General features: G+C 45.2%; 1 protein-coding gene across 2 annotated transcripts in view; it reads right to left on the reverse strand.

Annotated features, from left to right (window-relative positions):
• The window catches only part of REEP1 (receptor accessory protein 1), a 109578-nt gene that overhangs the window by 85219 nt on the left and 964 nt on the right, over nucleotides 1-23395 (reverse strand). The gene's annotated exons all lie outside the window — the stretch shown is intronic.

Here is a 23395-nt window from a genome sequence, read left to right on the forward strand (position 1 = left end):
CGAAATAAAATGGGTTTTCCAGTCCTTTGCTTCTCCTATCTGCATTAAAATCCACCCTGATAATGGGCAAAAGCTAGGAATTTTTGTGGAAGCTCTTGTTTATAATAGTGGCAGCAGATGACCGGCTCAGTCCCACTGACAAAATAAAACCTGTTGCAACTATTTCAAATGCCAACTAATCTTCCTTTTTGAGCCACTCTGTTTTATTCCCTTATGGAAAAGTGCTGTAGAATTAATAGGAAAGAACCTAGTAGAGTCCTATAGAAATCAGTATAAAAGCCTACAGAATTGAATAGAGTGTGAATTTTTTTCTGTGGGTTTTTGAACCATCCCACTGAATTCTAGAGAAGGAAAGTCACTCTATTAGCAAAAGAGCTACAGAAAGGTTAGCCTTGTCTATTAAATTCTATAAGGTTTTTTCATAAGGGTTCTGTGGCTCTGATCAGGGATAATGGTAAAAAGACTGTTACCTATCAGCTCTATGTTCTTGGGGAACCAAGGCACAGTGCCCAGCCTATCTGACTCATGAAAGACCTTCTCCCTGCCCAGCCTCTGCTTGAACCAAAGCCGCTCAGAAGAAAGACTTACAAAAAGCAATGAAAAGGCAGTGGAAGACACACCTAAACCCCTCCCTTGAACCATCACTTTACCCATAAACAAATCTAGTGTTCTCCCTTGAACCATTGTTCTTTCCCTAAAAAAACCCCTACCCATGCTCAAGTAAGTGCTTTGATGCCTGGATCCAAAATCTGTATCTGTTCCATTGGGACTTCATATTTTCCTGTCTGGTCATGCTGGGGGCTCTGCCTGTCTCCAGCACTCTGGACCCTCAGTTACCACCACCACCTGGGAACCCTGATCAATTCAAGCTTCATGGAGTGGTGAGAACCCAGCTCTCTCTCTCTCCCTCTAGGTATAGCCTTCTGACCCTGACTTGTGTGATCAGTTACAGTTTTCTAAGCCTGACTTTTATAATCAAATTTAAGTTAGACTTAATATTATAATTATTTTGTTTGTTTGGCTCCCCTTGTATGATTATTACCTGACAATAAATAACTTTCATTGTTAAGCTGGTTGCTTCTTTCTCTCTCCCCCACTCGTGAGTGTTTTTGGCTTCCCCATTTGCTCTGCAACAAAGCTCCTCGTACCTAAGCTAAAGATCCCCGCAGTGCCCAAATGTCCGGTGGGGTTTACTCATCAAGTGGGTTACTACCAGAACAATTGTAACGTGAAAGTGGGGATAGGGATGTGCTGAAACTGGGGCATATAAGGGTGGCAGATTGAAAATGCTGCTCGATCCAGCTGCTGAGGCGTGCTCTATTCCGGTGCGGTGCCCGTGGCATCTCAGGGTGACAGCTTGGAAGTGCTGCTTGACCCAGCCTGCTGAGTCCGGGGACATATAAGGGGTCAGCTTGGGAGTACTGATTAACCCAGTCCTCTCAGACACACTCTGTTAATGTGTGCGTCTGATTCTGGGGCTGGAGGAACCCAGCCCTGAGGCACCTAGGTCCTGCAGGATAGCTCCGTTGGGAGGGAACTTGCAGCAGGGAGAAGTAGAGCTCCGTATGAGAACACAAGTGACACAAGCAGTACATTGATAGAATTACAGACAACCTCTCCCCCCTCCCCTCCCCCCCGCAGGAGAGTAACCCTAATAAATGAGCATACCCCAAAGTAATGGGCAAATCTGGTATCATTTGAACTAACAGGACATATGCCAATTGTCACCCTGATCATTTTGCCTATATGCTGTATTCTATTCCACACTTTTCAGTAGCTTCTTGCTTTTAAGATTGTGCTGTTTAGTGCCTTGAGTATGTCTTGCTATATTTTGTACAGTACCGGGCACAGTTTGGACACTACTGAAATATAAATAATGAAATATTAGTGTTGTTATATATTATTAGCTGTGGTACAACTCTTTGTAGAGGAATTGTCATTTTTGTTTAGGGGAGCATTTTCAAGCTGTAACTCAAACTTGTACATGCATATGTTTACGCTTTCAAATCAGGTATCAGCTACATAATTCGCAATCGGCATGCCCATCTGTTTCATGTATCAGTGTGGGGTTTGTGTGCACAAACAGATGCTAAATTAGCTAGTTTAGGGGCCAGCCCTTAGTGTAGCTGACCTGACGTGGTAGTCACCGACGAGGCCCAGAAAAAGATCATCCTCGTTGACGTCATGGTCTCCTTTGAGAACAGGACCCCGGCCTTCTGCGAAGCCCGAGCTAGTAAGCTGGAAAAATATGCTTCCCTGGCCGACACCCTGAGAGCGAAGGGCTATGAGGTGCAGATGGATGCCCTGATCGTCGGAGCCCTGGGCGCTTGGGACCCCTGCAACGAGTGTGTGCTGCGGACCTGTGGGATCAGTCGACGCTACGCATGGCTCATGCGGCGCCTCATGGTCTCGGACACCATCCGATGGTCCAGGGACATCTACATCGAACACATCACTGGCCACCAACAGTACCAGGAGGCGTGACCCGGTACGACATCGTACATCAACTATGGGAAAGGGACTGAGATACTTTTTCCACTGGACCATATGAACTGGAACCATCAACTCACTGAACATTAAATCTCACCAAATGAGGGTAAATCCATCCTCATCATCATATCCACTCATTATACTCCACACCTGAACATAGCCATTATATGAACAACATACCCCCATATCTCAATGTCTGTACTTTGACCCGTTAACCTTTTACCCCCAATCGGGGAGATTGCAGATTATGTATTCCTTATGCCACCCGTTCCTAAACCGAATTTCGCACCCCTTGATAATCTGTACCTTATTCCCTGATAACCAGAAACTTCTATGCTTAAACTCTGTACCATTTTCTTTTTACTTCAACATCATCTTAATAAAATTATTAATTCTAACAAGCCTTGGAATCTACATGTCTTCTTAATCTCCATGTCTTCTTTTACAGGTATTCAGCAGACCCTCAGTGATCATGCACTGAACTATTGTTATAAGTTCCTTAATAATATTTAGGACCTATATACAGTAGTGCATTTTGTACATGGACCTCAAAGCACTTTCCAAATATTGATGAAATAAGCCTCACAAAATTCCTGTGAGGTAGGAAGAAATTGGTATGCTTTTATAAATTGGGAAACTGAGGTTACACAGAAATGCCAGCTAGAAGACATGTATAGGGTCACACAAGCAGCCTCTGTCATAGAACCCAGATCTCATGACATGCTATGCTTTCATTGTTAGATCATAATTTTTCCCTAAACAACCACTTCAATCCTGCTCCTGCTGGCATCAATGAAGCGCGGGAGGGAGGGGGGCGCGGAGCAATTTGTCACTGGTTTCAATAGGAGTAATACCGGAATTTAAAAGAAGGGTTACCATGACAGAACAAGCCATGTAGTTATGAATAAAAGCTTCCTCCCCCATAGTCTAGCTCTCCTTTTACTTGATCCTGTGGCGAGGACATCATAGAATATCAGCGTTGGAAGGGACCCCAGAAGGTCATCTAGTCCAACCCCCTGCTCGAAGCAGGACCAATTCCCAGTTAAATCATCCCAGCCAGGGCTTTGTCAAGCCTGACCTTAAAAACCTCAAATCATAGTATGTTGCCATGGAAATTATTGTGATCTAAATAAATTTGACAAATCCAGCCTTATGGATCATATTCTCCTGTGGATCTTGCTTTAATTAAATATTTATGACATCGCTAAATAACAGCTTTCTGTAGACAACGAAGAGCTCATGAATGATGCCAAAACGGTAATCTTGGAAAATTACATCCTTTTGTTCATCCACAAAACAGGTTCAGCATAAACAGGGATGATGCAAGCTTCCTCTGTGTGGCCCTGCCAAAGAGATTCATGGTGGATAAGGTAATATCTTTTATTAGACCAACTTTTGTTGGTGAGAGAGACACCCTTTCAAATGTATGCAGAGCTCTTCTTCACATCTGGGAAATGTACTCAGAATGTCCCAGCTAAATACAAGAGGGAACAGATTGTTTAGCATAACTAGTTAACACATATTTCGAGGGACCATTCAAGGTAAATTGGCCTGTTAACACCTCTCCAGTCATAGCAGGAAAAAGGGGCTGAGGGGGAGCTGGAGGCGTGGTTAATGGGTGAGACAGATGGGTTATATATAATAAGCCACAAATGAGTGTCCCTATTCAGTCCATGGTTTTTAGTACCTAGAAAAGTTATGAATTTAAGCTCCCAGGCTTGTCGTTTGCAAGTGTTGTGCAGATTTCCTTTGAGGATGAGGACTGAGAGGTCAGATAGAGTGATCACTTTATGAAAAGTGTTCACTCACGGTTGATAGTGTTCTTTGTCTTTTATCATTTTCCTGTGTGAGTTCATTTGAGAACATAGTGACTGTCTGGTTTCACCTACATAGTTGCTACTGGGGCATTTGGTGCATTGGATGAAGTAGACCACATATTGTGATAGGCTGTGTAGGAACCATGGATCTTGAAAGGTGTGTTGTGGGGGATGTTGATCATTGTAGCAGTGGAGGGATGTCTGCAGGTTTTGCATCTGTTGTTCTGGCAGGGTCTGGTGCTGCTTTGGTGTACCCTGGTCTGTGGGGAACTTGCTTCTGCTGATCACTTATTACAACAATCTGTGACCCACTTAGTCCCCTCATTCCACAATGTTTTTCCTTTTCTCCCTATGACTGCAGAGGTGTTAACAGGCCACTTCACCTTGAATGTTTTCACTACTTATGCTAAACGATCTGTTCCACATTGTATTTAGTTGTGACACTCTGAGTTAGTTTTCCAGACCTGAAAAAGAGCTCCGTGTAAGCTTGAAAGCCTGTCTCTCTCACCAGCAGAAGTTGGTCCACTAAACTATACTACCTCACCCTCCTTGCCTCTCTAAGGGCAGGCCTACACTACAAAATTAAATCGACCTAAGTTACATCAACGTACAGCCATACAGTAATAAAATTGCTTTTGAACTATGCTCTTTATGTCAGTGGTGTGCATCCTCACCTTGAGCGCTTGCACCGATTTAACTCTCAGTGTGGGACATTGTGGGACGGCTTCTGAAACGCAGCAACAGTCAATGTAAGTAATGCGGTGTCTACACTGACACGGCATCGAACTAAATACATTGACCTAAGCTCTATGCCTCTCAAGGGGGTGGAGTTATTAAGTCGGTATTGTGGGCAAGTTACATTGGTGGGAGCTACAGTTCAGTGTAGACACTTACAGAGTTAGGTCGATGTAAACTGTCTTGGGGTACGCAAGCTCTTATCAGGGAGTATGCGAGAAAAACCCTGTAATGGCGGACAACACATTTTATTTAGTAAGATACGGCAACCTAATCAACTTTTAATCTCCTTTCAATTAAAATTACAGCCACATTGGTGTATGTTTCCTTTCTGTTGTGTGAGATTAACACTATAAACACGTATAAACGCTATAAGAATGCGGCCAATTAGACCTCATTAATTAGGTTAACTCTAATGAGGTCTAACTGGCCTAATTCTTTCAAGCCATTATTGACCTCTGGTGTCACAGGTACGAGTTTTTAGTCTTCATTTCAGTGAAAAAATATGGATCATTGGCTCAAGACTGGCACATTAGCAAAGAGTGGAACACCTAGGGATCAGCAGGAGCCCAGTGCATCCACAGTTTCAGCTGATTCAACCACTACTGCTGGCTGTAACGGTGCGAATGCAGAGAAGGCCATGCATGACGTACAAGTTCAACTTGGGAAGTGTGTTACAGAGCAGGACAAAGAAAGGACATCAAAAGAATGCAAGTATGATGAAAGTTACATTGAACTTGGATTTACATGGACTGAGGACGTTGGATATCCTCAGCCACAGTGTGTCCTATGCTGCAAAGTTTTGTCAGTCTTAAACCATCCCTTCTTCGCCAGCATCTACAGACTAAACACAATCAATGGAAAAACAAGTTTTTTAATTACAAACTGGAAGAGCTAAAAAGCAGTAAAGTAATTCTGCAATTGAATTCTTGCATGGAAAACGTGAATGCACGACAAACTTCTAACCTTGTGAATTACAAAGTGGCTAAATTGGGGAAACCACATGCTGGTGCAAAAGATTTAATAATGCCTGCTGCGAAAGACTTGGTGAAGTGCATGCTCAGTGAACAAGCAGGAAAAAAACTTGATACCATACCTCTCTCTAACACTGTGTTCCGCTGCATTGGCAATATGGCCAAAATATTCTTTCTTAGTTTGTGAATTGTGTTAGAAACAGTGACTATTATTCTCTCCAACTAGACGAGCCCATGGATTTAGCTAGCCTAGCTAATTTTTTTGTTTATGTTCGTTATATGTTCAGAAGTACCATTCGTGAAGGTTTTCTCTTTTGTCCTCTGTCTACCTGAAAAACAGGAGAAGAGATTTTTGTACTTGCTTGATAACTTCATGAGTAAGGATAGGATTGATTGGCCCTGCTGTGTAGGGATTTGTACTGATGGGGCGAAATCAATGACAGGAAAGCAGTGGAGTCATGGTTTGCATCAAGGCCGTAGCGACAGGAGTCCTGCAGCATCCACAGAGAAGCCCTTTGCTTCCTAAAAAATTCCTGAAGCCTTAATGTCATTGCTGTCTGATGCAGTCAAAATGGTTAACCTCGTTAAGGCTCGGCCTCTAAATTCAAGAATTTTTGCTACCCTGTGTGAAGAAATGGGAAGTGACCATTTGATGATACTAATGCACCCTGAGGTTCGCTGGCTGTCGTGTGGCAAAGTGCTGACACGAATCTGAGTTTTTTTCACCGATCACCACCTCTTTGCTTGGAAAGATGCTGCCTGACTTCAGCAATTAGCCTACTTGGCAGACATTTTTTCCTGCCTCAATGAGCTCAGTTTAGGCCTTCAGGGCTTAAACGTCACTATTTTCAAAACACAAGACAAAATCAAATCCATGATTAAGAAACGACTGTTTTTGGGATAGCAGCTTAAAGAGAGATGTGATTGTTGCTTTCCAACATTGCAAGAATTTCTTGCAACAAATGACAATATGCAGTTCCATGAGAGTGTAAAAGTTGACATTATGAAGCACTAGTAACAACTTAGCCAACAACTTGGAAAATATTTTCCCAGAATGGACAATGCAAACGCCTGGATACGCAATCCATTTGAGGTGCCTGAATATCTCTCAATCCCTCATCTGTCAGTCCACGAGCTGGAGAAATTTTTAGATCTTTGTTCGACGGTGGGCTTTTAAATCAGAATTGGCATTCAAACCTTTGGCAGATGTTTGGGAGCAAAGAATGGAAGATTACCCAGACCTGTCAAAATGAGCTGCCAAGTTTCTGATGCTCTTCTCCACAACGTACCTTTGTGAGACTGGATTCTCTGCCCTTACGGTGATCAAGACCAAGTAGCGTCAGAGATTAAATGCCAAAAATGACTTGCGATTGAAGCTCTCTCCAATTTTCCCTGCCATCAGTGATATGTGTGATAAAAAGCTGGGCTATCCATCACACTGATTGGTAACCATTTTATTATTTTATTTTTATTTTATTATAAGCAAGGTAGCCTATTCCCCCTTGTTTTTTCCTAACCCAACCCCCCCCCCCCCGACCTTCTGGTTAAACTTGGATTTATGCTAGAAATGGCCCACCTTGATTATCATACACATTGTAAGGAGAGCGGTCAGTTTGGATGAGCTATTACCAGCAGGAGAGTGAGTTTGTGTGTGTATTGGGGTGGGGGGGTGAGAAAACCTGGATTTGTGCTGGAAATGGCCCACCTTGATTATCATGCACATTGTAGGGAGAGCGGTCACTTTGGATAAGCTATTACCAGCAGGAGAGTGAGTTTGTGTGTGTGTGGTTTTTTGGGGGGGGGGAGGGGGGGTGAGAAAACCTGGATTTGTGCTGGAAATGGCCCACCTTGATTTTCATACACATTGTAAAGAGAGTGGTCACTTTGGATGGGCTATTACCAGCAGGAGAGTGAGTTTGGGGGGGGGGGGGCGGAGGGTGAGAAAACCTGGATTTGTGCTGGAAATGGCCCAACTTGATTATCATACACATTGTAAGGAGAGTGATCACTTTAGATAAGCTATTACCAGCAGGAGAGTGGGGTGAGAGGAGGTATTGTTTCATGGTCTCTGTGTATATAATGTCTTCTGCAGTTTCCACAGTATGCATCCGATGAAGTGAGCTGTAGCTCACGAAAGCTTATGCTCAAATAAATTGGTAGTCTCTAAGGTGCCACAAGTACTCCTTTTCTTTTTGCATTATATTATTACTATTTTTAACGAACATCAGTAAGTTCTATATGTTAGTCACCAAGAATTTAAAAATGCCAATAATATATTTTTGTATTACCCAGGTCAGCTGTAGAACTGCATGGATACTGAACTTTTCTTTGCCTCCTTTTCTGTATCTTTTTATCAGCAACAAAAATACATGATTGGCATTTTAAAATGCTTAGTCACGAACAGGCTATCACGGGTTATATCAGTTCTGAGTGATTGAGACCAGCATGGAGGCTTCATTCATTTTAATTAATTACAATAAAATGAGGTTGAAAATTTCCAATTTAATGTTTAACAACAACTAGAAACTTGTTTCAGGGACTATTTTTATCCAAGGAAAAAGTATATATAATAAAATTGTTTGTTATGCTACTACAACAAATAATAATTGTATCTGGGACAGCACACTCTGAGGGCTTCTGCATTGTGTTAGCCCTCACAGACTTTCTTTTTCTGTTTTCACAGGCATATTATGACCTTATCTCAGTTGGTGGTATGCGGTAGATTACATTATTTGGAAAGGGGTATGCAGCCTAAAAAGTTTGAAAACCACTGTTCTAATATTTTTGCATTTAATTAATATTTACATTACAATAGTGCTTAGAGGTCCCACCCTCTAAGCTTGAGTAGGACCCCACCGTGTTAGGAGCTGCCACAAAGAGCATATGGTCTAAACAGACAAGACAGACAAAGGGGGTATTATTATCCCCATTTTACAGGTGCAGAATTGAAACACAGAGACTAACCTCCCAAGCATGCACACACAATCTGTAGCAGAGCCAGGACTAGAACCCACAAGCTCCACACAAGCCCACCCTTACTCTTCAATGTGAAGTTAATCACTGCTCCTGAACACTAGAAAAACTCAAAATGTTGGACAGTTTTTAACTTTCTGTAAAAAATACTTAGATTCTAGACTCAGGAAGTACAAGAAATCAGCTCAACTGAGCTGAATGAAAGGAAGCAACAGAATGAACTCAAGTGGATATAAACATGCCTCAGACAGAAGCTCCGAAACATTTCTTGAAGCTGATGTTATTGAACTGCTCTTTGTTTCTGAAAATGGTCTACACAAGTTACCCTGTGATCCTTGGAATTTTTCCAATAAATCTCCATAAATCTAAAAGTGAGTGGGAATTCTTGGTTTCAGTCTTTAGGACTCTCCTGGACTTTCTAGCCCCTCACAAAGTACTGACTGATTGATGTTTTGGCCTTTAACATACATATATACCCACAACTATTTCACATTTGGGGACAATATATACCTTCAAGTCAGCAGCACTGCTATGGGTACCTGCATGGCCCCACAGCATGCCAACATTTTTATGGCTGACTTAGAACAATGCTTCCTTAGCTCTCGTCACCTAACGCCCCTACTCTACTTGTGCTACATTGATGACAGCTTCATCATCTGGACCCATGGAAAAGAAGCCCTTGAGGAATTCCACCATGATTTCAACAATTTCCATCCCACCATCAACCTCAGCCTAGACCAATCCACACAAGCGGTCCATTTCCTGGACACTACGGTGCTAATAAGCAATGGTCACATAAACACCACCCTATACCGGAAACCTACTGACCGCTATACTTACCTACATGCCTCCAGCTTTCATCCAGGACACACCACACAATCCATGATCTACAGCCAAGCTCTAAGATACAGCCGCATTTGCTCCAATCCCTCAAACACCTACAAGATCTCTATCAAGCGTTCTTTCAACTACAATACTCACCTGCTGAAGTGAAGAAACCGATTGACAGAGCCAGAAGAGTACCCAAAAGTCACCTACTACAGGACAGGCCCAACAAAGAAAATAACAGAACGCCACTAGCCGTCACCTTCAGCCCCCAACTAAAACCTCTCCAGCGCATCATCAAAGATCTACAACCTATCCTGAAAAATGATCCCTCACTCTCACATATCTTGGGAGACAGACCAGTCCTCGCTTACAGACAGCCCCCCAACCTGAAGCAACTCTCCAGCAGCCACACAACAAAAACACTAACCCAAGAACCTATCCTTGCAACAAAGCCCGATGCCAACTCTGTCCACATATTTATTCAACTGACACCATCATAGGACCTAATCATATTAGCCACCCCATCAGGGGCTCGTTCACCTGCACATCTACCAATGTGATATATGCCATCAGTGCCAGCAATGCCCTTCCGCCATGTACATTGTCCAAACCGGACAGTCTCTACGCAAAAGAATAAATGGATACAAAACTGACATCAGGAATCATAACATTCAAAAACCGGTAGGAGAACACTTCAACCTCTCTGGTCACTCAGTGACAGACTTAAAGGTGGCAATTTTGCAACAGAAAAGCTTCAAAAACAGACTCCAATGGGAAACTGCTGAGCTTGAATTAATATGCATACTAGATACCATTAACTTGGGTTTGAATAGAGACTGGGAGTGGCTGGGTCATTACACATATTGAATCTATTTCCCCATGTTAAGTATCCTCACACCTTCTTGTCAACTGTCTAAATGGGCCATCCTGATTATCACTACAAAAGTTTTTTTCTCCTGCTGATAATAGCTCATCTTAATTAATTAGCTTCTTACTCCACCTTTTCATGTTCTCTGTATGTGTATATATATCTATATCTATATCTATCTGTCTTCTTACTATATGTTCCAGTCTACACAGCCGATGAAGTGGGCTGTAGTCCACGAAAGCTTATGTTCAAATAAATTTGTTAGTCCCTAAGGTGTCACAAGTACTCCTGTTCTTTTTGCAGATACAGACTAACACGGTTGCTACTCTGAAACCTGTCATTAAAATAGCCTCATTGGTTGATTTATTGGCTGACTACTATTTCACTCACAATAAGGATGGGGCAAGGAGGCAGGCAGCAACAGAGCCTTATTAAACATGAGAGGACAGTACCCACTGAGGCTCTGCTGCTTGTCTTCCAGTCACTCCCAGCCCAGGAGTCAATTGTCCACTTGCTTTCCTTAACCTCCCATGCCAATATAGGTCCCTCCTGAAACCTGATCCTCTGTCTCCAGCTCCACTCATTGTACTACAACTACAGCCTTCTTCCCCTCCTCTACAATACCTACCTTGTCCTTCTTCAGTCTGTTTCAGGGCCATCCCTAGGCATATGCAGCTGCATAGGGCACCATGAAATTTAGGGCACCAAATTTCACCGTGCCCCTAGGCAGCTTCGTGTTGCATACACGGCAGCCCCAGCCCCAGCGACCAGCCCTATCCTCTGCTGGCCCCCCCATGGGCTGCACCCACTGCAAGGGGCAGGACCGTCCCTAGGGGAGTGTGGGGCCCCGGACAACTCCCTCCGCCCTGCCTCTTACCCTTTCCCCTCCTCTGCCCCCATTCCACCTCTTCCCCGCAAACCTCTTCCCCCAGCGACCCCGCACTCACTGGCAGTGGCAGGAAGCGAAGCAACCCGGCCCCAGTCCCCTCCACTCCACCAGCTCCTAGCCACAGTGCTCCACTTTCCGCCGCCGCTGAGTGCGGGGAAACAATCGCCCCCCGCACTCACCAGTGCTAGGAACCGGAGCACCATAGCTGGGAGCTGGTGGAGTAGAGCTGGCTAGGGCTGGGCTGCTCCGCTTCCCGCCACTGCCAGTGGGAGGGGATCCATTCCCCCAAGCTCCCTCCCCCAAGCAACACGGCTGGGGCCGGGATAAGGGAAGTGGAGCAGGCTGCTCCCGGCCTCCTGCTAATCCCCCAGGCCACTCTGGGCCTGTGGGGCCCCCAAAAGTGCCCCCCCCACAGCTCCTACCTCCCAGACCCTGGTGGAGGGGGAAGGGGAGGCCTGGGGTCCTCCACAGCCCCCCCATAGGGGGGCTGCATAGGGTACCCAAATGGCTAGGGATGGCCCTGGTCTGTTTGCAAGGCTGCCACTAATCTACCTCATCTACTCTGACCACATTCCGCCTGTCTTCAGGTTCCTCCACTGTCTTGCCACCATAGGGTTGCCAACTTTCTAATTGCACAAAACCGAACACCCTTTTCCCCACCCCGGCCTGGCCCCTTCTCCAAGGCTCTGCCCCTGCCTTGCCCCTTCTCCGAGGTCCTGTCCCCCCACTCACTACATCCCCCCTTCCTCCGTCACTCGCTCTCCCCCACCCTCACTCATTCGCTCAGTCCAGTCAATCCCAGCAGTCGAGCACAGGGAAGCCTGATGCAGGGGAAGGAGCCTTGGGTAAGTCGTGTGTAACTGTATTTCCCATTACAGTGATGTACTGATGGGGCCCCCAACTAAACAGGACACAGCTATAGACTTTTTATTCATTTATTCGTACTAGGAGAGTTAGTGGTACAACAAGGAGAGGTGCATATCTGCTTTCATTCCCCTTTAGAGTTAGGCAACAAGGGTCATGAGAAGCAGGTTGTTTAGGAACACAGGGATGTCTCTTGAAGCCTCCTGAGGTTGTAAGGAGAGTGGTCACTTTGGATAGGCTATTACCAGCAGGAGAGTGAGTTTGTGTGTGTGGTTTTTGGAGGGGGGTGAGGGGGTGAGAGAACCTGGATTTCTGCAGGAAATGGCCCACCTTGATTATCATACACATTGTGAAGAGAGTGGTCACTTTGGATGGGCTATTACCAGCAAGAGAGTGAGTTTGTCTGTGGGGGGGTGGAGGGTGAGAAAACCTGGATTTGTGCTGGAAATGGCCCAACTTGATGATCACTTTAGATAAGCTATTACCAGCAGGAGAGTGGGGTGGGAGGTATTGTTTCATGGTGTCTGTGTATATAATGTCTTCTGCAATTTCCACAGTATGCATCCGATGAAGTGAGCTGTAGCTCACGAAAGCTCATGGTCAAATAAATTGGTTAGTCTCTAAGGTGCCACAAGTACTCCTTTTCTTTTTTGCGAATACAGACTAACACGGCTGTTACTCTGAAACCTGAGAAATCTCACTGACGCTTTCATGGAGGTACTCTGCAGTCCTCTCCTGAAGGTTTCTAGGGATGGCAGCCTCATTTCTTACCCCGCAGTAGGACACTTTCTCATGCCAGTCAGTGATAACTTCAGCAGGCACCACTGCAGTACACAGGCTAGCAAAATGCAGGCCTGGGCAGCTTCAGGACACTAGCAGCAGCTGTACTTTCAGTGCCTGTGTTACCCTCAGGAGTGAGATAACAGCTAGAATCACCACTGCCTGTGGAAAATGTTGCTAGTATTCAATGCCATTACCCTGTACTCATAGTTTCATGCAACTGAGCAATTCCCTCATTTCCCATGGCCCTGGTGGGCCATACGCACCAAGGCTGGAGCTGTGAATGGTGCCAGGCACAAGCACTCCAAAGCAGAAGCATCAATAAGCATGTCTTGTTTGAAATTTTAGGAGAGCAAGGGAGGGGAGTTCTGAATCTTAACTTCTGCTTTTCATGGGGACTATATTGACAGTGTTTCCCTTGTTTTATCTGCCGCTGCTGCCATTGCAGCCTTGAGGGCTCCCCCCTAAACACCCGCAGAACACCTGATCCAGATAAGGGGGAGAAAGAAGAGGACTTGGGATGATGTGTTCAAGGAGATCCTGCAAGCCAGTGCTGCATCAGACACTGAGCAAAGGGCCTGGAGGATGAATATTGTGGACAGCCCGGAGAAGAAAAAAGTGGACAGAAAGTCCCAGCAGGAAAAGGAGAAGAAGATGCACCAGGACATAATGGGGGTTCTCTGGAAGAAAACAGAGATGCTGCAGACTCTTGTGGACCGACATGCTCAACAATCCCAGGCTCATGTCCCGCTGCAGTCAATTGAGAACTCCATGGCAGCACCTCCCTATTCTCCCGCTTAACACTCCACATGGCATCAAGGGCTGCTGTCCTACCCCTACCACTGCACCCCAGGGGACTTTAAGGACAACCACAGCTTCACATACCCTAACCTGTGAGAGCCCTGATTGGTGTATGTGTAACTAAAATGGACAGGACTTCTTTCTCCTTGTTAAGTTCTTTTCCATTAATTTATTAAGTTTTTAATGTATTTGCATTTAAATTGCACAGATTCTTCTTTGCACTGGTTTTGTTGCTGAATAAAATTATACTATTTGGAAAATAATTAATCTTTATTAGTTGACAACATACCCTGCAGAGTGCCTAGCAGTTCTGAAAGCACCCACTTACTTGTTACTGTACAGTGTGACACCTCATAGGATTGATGACAAACACAGTGTAATAATCATAAATGTGCAGCAAGCATCACAAAATAAACAGGTGCATTGACAGGGTTATATCCATTGATGTGCACCAAGCAACACACAATGCCTAACAGGCCCCAAAATAGCAGGCCCAGGTAGAGCACAGTACACCACAATACATCACTGTGGCTCACTGTTAAAGTGTTCTGTCAAAACCTTCCTGAGCCATATAGCTCCACATTGAGCTCTTCTAATAGCCCTGGTGTCTGGCTGTTCAAACTCAGCAGACTGCTGCTCCACCTCCACCCTGACAGCAGCTTTCCCCCTCTTTGCATCACAGATATAATTCAGGACACAGCAGGCAGCTATGAACATTGGGATTTTTTTCACTGAGATCCAATCTTGTGAGTAAACAACGCCAGCGTCCCTTCAATCTACCAAAAGTGCATTCAACTGTCATTCTGCACCTGCTGAGCCAGTAGTTGAATCTTTTCTTGGTGCTGTCAGGGTGGTCGGTGAAGCCACGGGAGCAAGGGTCCCCCAAATCACTATTGGCATTTCAACATTCCCAACGGTAATCTGCCCATCAAGAAAGAAAGTCCCTGCTTGTAGCTTTCTGAACAATTGTGTGCTCTTAGAGATGTGCACATCATGCACCTTCCCTGACCAGCCAACACTGATGTCGGTGAACCATCCTCAGTGATCCCTTTCTGTTGACATACTCTGTGGCAAGGTCATCTGGTGCCATAATAGGGATATGCATGCTGTCTATCACTCCACCGCAGTTCAGGAACCCCATTGCTGAAAATCCATCCATTATGGCCTGCACATTGCCGACAGTTACAGTCCTGTGTAGCAGGAGGTGATTAATGGTCCTGCACATTTGCATAACAGTGGCTTCCACAGTGGATTTTCCAACTCCAATGTGGTATTGCAAGTTTCTGCAGTGCGATCGCCACTTGTTTCTCCACTGTAGGTGCTGTCTCATTTTGGTGTCTCTGCACTGGCGGGTTGGGGTGAGCTCAGCACACAGATCCAGGAATGTGGTTTTGTGCATCCGAAAGTTCGGCAGCCACTGCTCATCATCCCAAACTTGCATTATGATGCGATCCCACTGCATGTTTTAGTGCATGTTTTTCCAGCCCAGAAGCTGCACTCTACCATCTGTAGCTGATCCATGAACACCAACAACCTTGAACTCGTTCTCGCAATGTCGCAGAAATGGTCATGTTCTCCATTGATTTGGTTCTTTTATGGTTCTGCAAATACTGGAGGATCATGTGTCCTATGTTTGCAACGCACATGAAAATAGTGCAGAGCTGTGCAGGCTTCCATGTTGCTGTCAGAGACAGCTGACATCAAGAAGGGCCATGTGGGTTCAGGGGATTTTTCAACAAAGGCACAAAAAATGTGACATTATGAGATAAAGACATTATGAGATAGATGACATTATGAGATAGAGACAGTTGCACACTGGGAAGTTGACCCCTTGCTCCCAGTCTCACCTATGTGACTTGTTTCTGCCCCACCATACATTACCAAAACTTTCCAAAAGACTGCGCACTGGCCGGTAAAGGGTTGGAAACTGGGATACCTACCCATAGTGCACCACAAGCACTCCTGGTGAGTATGCGCAGCGCCGACGCAAGGAGCCAAGTGTGCAAGTGATATGCTAACTGAGGCAGCTTTATGCAGACTTCACTTCCATCGACCAAAGTTTGTAGTGTAGAGGTGACCTAACAACATTTACAGCACATTCATGTTTGTGCAAGAAAATCTAGGTCACATCTGACAAATTAGACAGTAGCATTATCCCAGACAGATTGCCCACATATCACATGAAGGGCAAACTAAATGCCGCACCTGTGCGGGATCCTCTTCTGTCAATTACTGTCACCAGCAGGTTACATTCCCCCTAAGCAAAGTAGCAGACACTGCAGCATGTAATGGCATATGGCATGCATAGGAGTGAGGCAAGTTGTGACAAGGGCTATGCAGCCTCTGAAAGGGTTATGCTTCTATGGATCACATTCATTTTTTCCTATGTGGTGCATTTATTAGCAGCGCTTAGCACAGCAAACCCTGCATGTTCATTTCATGGCTGGTGTTCTGTCCTTTTCCCAGGCTGTGCTTAGGTTCATATAAAGCTTGCAGTTCTATTAAAACCATCACACAGCCCAGGTTGGCTATTCATGCTCTGCTATGCCAATGCTGTCTTTTGGCATGGCACAGTCTAAATGGCAGCCACAGCCCAGCAGCTGGTATGTGACATGCCTTTCATTTCACTGATGCCACAACCCCTCAATGTAATCTGCAAACAAATGGAAAACAGCATAAGGATTGGACAGAAGGCTCTTTGCAGAGGAGGAATCCATCGGGTGAGGGGCAGGCTAATGCTCCTGGGATGAGTGCCCTCTTGGCTGACAGACCAGGGAATGAACTGGAATTCTCCAAAGCTAAAAGCAGGAGCTGCTACACCTTGAACCAAAGCTCTGTAATTGGGGGCTGTAACAACGGCAGGTTGGCACAGCGGAGGACCCGTAACACACTCACCAGTGGGATACACTCAGATGCTGAGCTACCCTGAGGCCTAGATCTAATTTATTGGTCCTTCCCAAAACATACACCCACACTCCTAATATGTCTCTTGGGTGGACAGGGCAAACTGGCTTCCTTTTCACAATTATACAGCTCCCAATTAAAGATGGTCTGCAAAGGAAGACAAATTGGGCTGGAGCCTTTTTTTTTGTTTAATTCATTATCATGTGTATAAAGAACAGGAGGACTTGTGGCACCTTAGAGACTAACAAATTTATTTGAGCATAAGCTTTCTCACCTCTGCCACCATGTCAGGGTTCCTTCCCAGCTCTGAGCTCTGGGGTATAGATGTGGGGACCTGCATGAAAGACCCCCGAAGCTTAGCAACTCCTCCCCTCTGCCAGCCAGGTCATCTGCAATTTCACTGACCGTTTGTGTCTCAGCAGATTGGTTCCCTGGATTCAAATTCAAACCCTCAGCCGTTACAGGAGCAGGGCCTGGATCCTGTCCCAAAGAGACACAGTCACCCCCCAACAGGGTCTCACAGCTGATATCCTGGAGAACCCCAACAACCAGCCAGCCCGACCCCTCTTGGGTCTGCACAGGGATCTAGGCCATAGGCAGGGTGAATGGTTCCATCCCTAGGACCCTCACCCAGGTTATACAGCCCCTCAGCATCTGAGGCTGCACCACCTGGGGCCTGACAACAGTGCTCTCTGTTCCAGGGTTTCACCACCCCAGGAATGTCTCCCCATTTACCACCACCTTCCGCTCCCACGGTGGGTCCTAGGGGCCTGAACCTAGGAGACTCCACACAGACATATAAGTTGGGGTCAGGAGTGGGAGCCTGTCAACCACCCCACCCATCTGGCTGATGGCGTCTATGGCCATGGGACCCAGCAAGGGAGCTAGACACCTGGGCTTTTCAGCAGAGTCCCCCTGGTTCATATCACCAGCCTGCTCAAAGGCAATGTGGTGGGCATCCACATCCCCCATCCCCTTAACCAGGGGCCACAATTTAGTATGGAGGTTCCCTGTGGAACTGGCATCCCAGGGTCTATCCCCAGAAAAAGATGGTCAATGAAAAATATTTTGGGTGTTTTTCTGCTTGTGTTTTATATTAAAAACTGGGGGCTTGGTTGATATAAATCAGCGTCATCTGACTGAAATCAACGGCTGAAATCAGTGGCGATACTAATTTACACTTGTGGAAGGTGTGGCCCTCAGATCTAGCCTACCATAGATGACTCTGGCAATAGGAGAGCTATTGAAATGACATCACAAAAGAGTGAAAGCTAAACAATTGAGCGGGAGCAGGAACTTTTAGTCATTCTGTTGAAAAACTCTGTGCTTTTTGTTTGCATTAACACTCATTTAGCTCCAGTGAACACGTGGTTGTTACATTTCAATATCCCCTACCCTTCAATATGGGATGAGAACACACAATGCATATCTCTGAGACCTCCAACAAGTTCTCCAGCAAAACTAGAAAAGATCAGACATGACATTTCTGATATTTCTAGTTAAAAAAAGGAAAAAACAAAACAAAAAAACCCACTCGCTCAGGCCCTTTCTCCACATCATAAAGTAACAAAACCTAATTTATTTAAAATCATTTGTGGATCACCTTTCAGTACATTGCTCCAGGTATTCCAGTACCCAAGTTACAACTTGCAACGTCATTAGATCAGTGGTCTGATCTAGTCTAGCCACCCTATCTTCCACATGTTAAAAATCAAAAGGTTTTTCACAGAGAAGGTGACATATGGAACTAACTTCCAAAGCTGGAGCAGAATTTTGTATTTGTGTGATCCCAAGCACTGGAAGAATATCCAATGCAAAAAGCAGCATATAGATTATTTCCCTGCTTCTAGAACAGGATTTATATCATAATACCGTACCAAGCATTTCTACATCACTTTCCATCTTCAAAATGTGTTCAGATATTAACTAATGAATTCATAGAATCATAGAATATTAGGGTTGGAAGAGACCTCGGGAGGTCATCTAGTCCAATCCCCTGCTCAAAGCAGGACCAATCCCCAACTAAATCATCCCAGCCAAGGCTTTGTCAAGCCGGGCTTTAAAAACCTCTACGGTTGGAGATTCCACCACCTCCCTAGGTAACCCATTCCTGTGCTTCACCACCCTCTTGGTGAAACAGTGTTTCCTAATATCCAACCTAGACCTCCCCCACTGCAACTTGAGACCATTGCTCCTTGTTGTGTCATCTGCCACCACTGAGAACAGCCAAGTTCCATCCTCTTGGAACCCCCCTTCAGGTAGTTGAAGGCTGCTGTCAAATCCCCCCTCACTCTTCTCTTCTGCAGACCAAGTCCCTCTCCTGGGAGGCAGAACAGGTATCTAGGACTTCACAGCTGTCATCATGCCTGCACACCATGGCCAATGGGAACTTCACAGCAACAGCAAAGATAGAATCCCAGTCCATCTACTCCAACACTACAGGTGCCTATCATTTAAAGTAAAGGATTTACCTCCTGTGATGCTGGTAAATCGATGCCAGCTCTTGCTAAAGCAATAGGTGTCATCTGACAAACTCATAGCTAGAAATCAGATCAGCTCAGCTGTATGTTAATATTGTTCCCAACAGTTGTTAGCCTTGTAAGGATGTGTTTGGTGTCTAGACTACTGATGGGGTGTTTACACAACACAAGGCAGAGTCAGGAAATGAGGATAATTAACCTGATAAGCTGCACCTGAGGAAGGGCCAGGGATTAAAGGTCTGATTGAGGATGGAGTCCAGCGGGGGAGGAGCAGGAGGGACTGATATAAAGCTAGGAATCTGGCAACAGAAAAGGGCTATAGGGGAAATAGTCTGTAGTCACTCCTAGGAGAAGGGAGATGTGTCTGAGGCTATAGTGCTAGGTAGCCTGCAATTATTACTCCCTGGGAGAAGGGAGATTAGGCTGGTAAATCCAGAAGGCTAGGGGAGCCATAAGGTAGAGTTGAGATGTAGGAAGGTGTCTGGGGAAGAGTAACAATACCTAGCAGTGAGCAGGTCACTGTCCCTAGAGATAAGAGTCCATTGACTGGAACCTGGAGTAAGTGGCTGGGCTGACTTCCCCCACCAGCCACTGAAGAAGTAGCACAGTCAGGGCAGCGAAAGGAAGACTGCTATTTTGTACAGAGAGCCTTTCCTACCCCAGAAGGGGAGGACTACTGCCAGATTACTAGAGGGCTGAGTTGTGAAGGAGCACCCTGAGTCCCAGAGAAAAAGAAACAGGGAGAGGGACTGACTGAAGGGGTTGTTGGAGCTGCAAAGAGCTAATCCCCAGAGCAACCAGGAGGGGGTACCCTAGCTGTGAGTGGACCCTGTGAAAACTCTCTAAAATACTTGAGTTGCTGCATGCATTAATCTTACTTGTGATGTCTGTATCCCATCCTATAAGGCAGAGGTCCCCAAACTGTGGGGCATGTGGCCCTAGGGGGTGCAGAAGAATGTTTGGGGGAGCGTGGCAGGGCTCAGGCCAGCCCTGACAAGAAGTGGGAGCAGCTCCTGGGGAGGGGCGTAAGCAGATTACATTGGAGTAAGAGGGGCTCAACTTAGTTTGGTGACCCCTGCTATAAGGTAATATGTAAGTCTTGCTTTACAATTGTAAAAATACCTGCTCTGAATTTGTGAACCTAGGCAGGAAGAGTGGTTCCCTCACCCATCAAGGACTATCAAAAGTAAATGGGCCACGGTAGGACAAAAACTCCATTGATTTGCCCCATTAACCCATGAAGTTATGAGCAGGAGCCCTCGTCTCAAAAGTTTGAGCTCTGGGAGAAGGGCATATAAAGATACTCACAAGAAGAAATAGTTCTCTCCTGCTGTTTGGACTCTTAAAAGGGCTGGAGCTGAGAAATGAAAGTAAAGATCTCCAGTGTCAAGATGGGTTAGTTCTAAGAATCTCAGTGGAGAGATTACTACAGGTCTGTCACCTTTTGGAACCATGGATCGTAACTCATTTGTTTTTATACATTGCCTGCTTTAACCTGTGAATAACTCTAATTTCTTTTTACTAGTTAATAAATGCTTAGTTAGTGATCTTTGGTGTGAGATCTAAGGTACAGATTGGTTTGGGAAGGATCTCTTGAGACTAGGAGCAACCTGAATATTTACTTTATTTTTGTGTAAGTGACCATTTTTCACTAAGTCCCACATGCCTGAATAGCAAGATAGACTGAAGTACCCAAGGGGACTGTCTGTGACTCCATGGTCAGACTGTTGCAGTGATCCAGGAGTTAACATTTGTTACTGGGTTGGTGAAATCTAATTATAGAACATACCCCCAGCTTGGGGTGCCTGCCCTGAAGTTGGCACTTACAGTCATGATTTACTCTAGACAGAGTGACACTTCCTTTAAAATTGTTAGCAATATAGGGAATAGGACACCACTGATCAACTCTGATTCCATCCAGTAGCAGGCAGTGGTCTACATGTTACAGATGGGGAAATGGAGATACAGGTGGTGTATGAAATGTTCTTTCTGCTGAAAGCTGATGCATAATTTTCTGTCACTAACCTGGTGGTAATGGTGCAATTTTGTTCTTCTATTTCCAGAATGTCTCAATCAAGGGCAAAGCCTCAAACACATCTCCAGGATGCAAAATAACAGACCTACTCCAGCCCTCCTCTAGAGGTGAAATGATTGGCAGTCTACTGACAGGCCCCAAAGGATGTTCATTTTTTCACTCTCTTGCAGTGAGTGGCAAAACTCCTCTGCACTCCGGTGGGAATAGGATCGGGCCTGTAAAGTAATCATGAAGATCTTCCCTACTTAGATGCAGGTAGGGACTGTCTCTGTTCGTACTGCACCTAGAACAATGGGGTCTTGATGATACTAGTAATATTAAGCAGATGAGACACACACCTGTCAGCTAAACTGTAGCAAGATGTGGTTTAGAAAAATGGATACAGACAACAGGGATGCTGAGGCTGCCAGAGTTCAAACTCCCAGGAGCCTGGGTAGGGCATTCTTTTGCCTACTGTGGATCTCTCTATCACTAGAGATCAACTGAGCTGCAGTCCCATTAGGGACTTGATCCCAAGCCTATTGCAGTCAGGAGGAGTGCTAAGAGCATAATGCAAGACTCCCCTTTATATGAATGTAAACAGGGATTCACCGGAAAATCAAGAAATCAAAGGGATGGGCACAGAATATGGCCCTAACTAGACTACAGTGTTAATGCCTGCATGTGAGACACACATAACTGCACTTATGGCTGAACTAGAAATTCATAGCTAGTTAGATCAGATTAGATCTTAAGACATGTGGCATGTATTAAAGTTAATTGGTTGCACAAAGGAAGAGGTAGCAATCCAAGCTCAGCTACATTTTGTTGCAACATTTCTCCACCATCCTATAATTTATCAGAATTCAAACAGAACAAATCAATAGTATGACCCTCCAAATTCAGATTTGACACCCCACCTGCCATTTGGAGAAAGCAGACGAGACTATGGAAGTCTGTGTTCAGCTAATTGTTACTGCAGATATCAAATGCTGAATATCCTACCCCAATAAGATTTCTATCAAACTCGGTGTGTTCTGTGAAATCATGTGTTTGAAGTCTAAGTCAAATTACCATCTTTCCTTGGGTTTCCCACTGGTTCTCTTTGTTCCTGGGAACTCTGTTGGATCATGTGGTGATAAACAGATTTCTCAGGGGGGCCAGAACAGCCTTGTAGGACATGAAATGAAGCCTTGAAATGATGTCTCATATTATTGCCAATGATATCTGCACAGTTCTACTGTTCATATTAAATCATTTAAATATTTAACATGCTTCCCCAGAATAAAGTGAAACCCAACAACAGTTACCGACAGCTGCAGGTGGATCCAGATCATATAACTTGGGGGCTTAAAGGGGAAGAGACCATAATTTTACACTGGGAAAACTCCACCTCTGAATGTGTGACCTGCTCCTAGGGGCTTCTGAGGATTAAGAGACACTTGTATTCCCTTGTCTTTAATTTCATTGGGCAGAGGCAGACCCTGAAAATATCATTTCTAAATTGTGCTGATTGTGCAACAGCCCGGCATGCTTCTCCCAAACAAAGCGACAGGCCTGCAACTGATCAACCACCATGACTTGAGAGTATCACCTGTGTCCGCCTCAGTCTGTTTAATGCCCAGACAAGAAAATGACCAACAATTTAGTGGATTCAATCAGTGTACTAACCTTGACCATTCCAGAAGGGAAAATATGACGGATCGGCCCCTATGCTCCCCTACCTTAACCATAAACCCCCTAGAGTGCATCCCGGAGAGATGCAGCAAATTTGGCTGTATGGGGAATTTGCTGCTGCTTTTCTCTTTCTCTCCCGCCCCCCGCCGCCTGGGAAGCATTCCCCGTGAAATCTTTCATATTCCTAAAGTGCAGTAAGGACTCACTAAAAAGCATGGAATTGGCACAAGGGTGAGGAAGCTGCAAGATCCCCCAGTTAGATTCATAGCTTTGGTTGGGGTGCCAACAGGGTGGGAGTATG

The sequence above is a fragment of the Natator depressus genome, chromosome 4, assembly GCF_965152275.1.
Source record: "Natator depressus isolate rNatDep1 chromosome 4, rNatDep2.hap1, whole genome shotgun sequence".
NCBI classification, from domain to species: Eukaryota; Metazoa; Chordata; order Testudines; family Cheloniidae; genus Natator; species Natator depressus.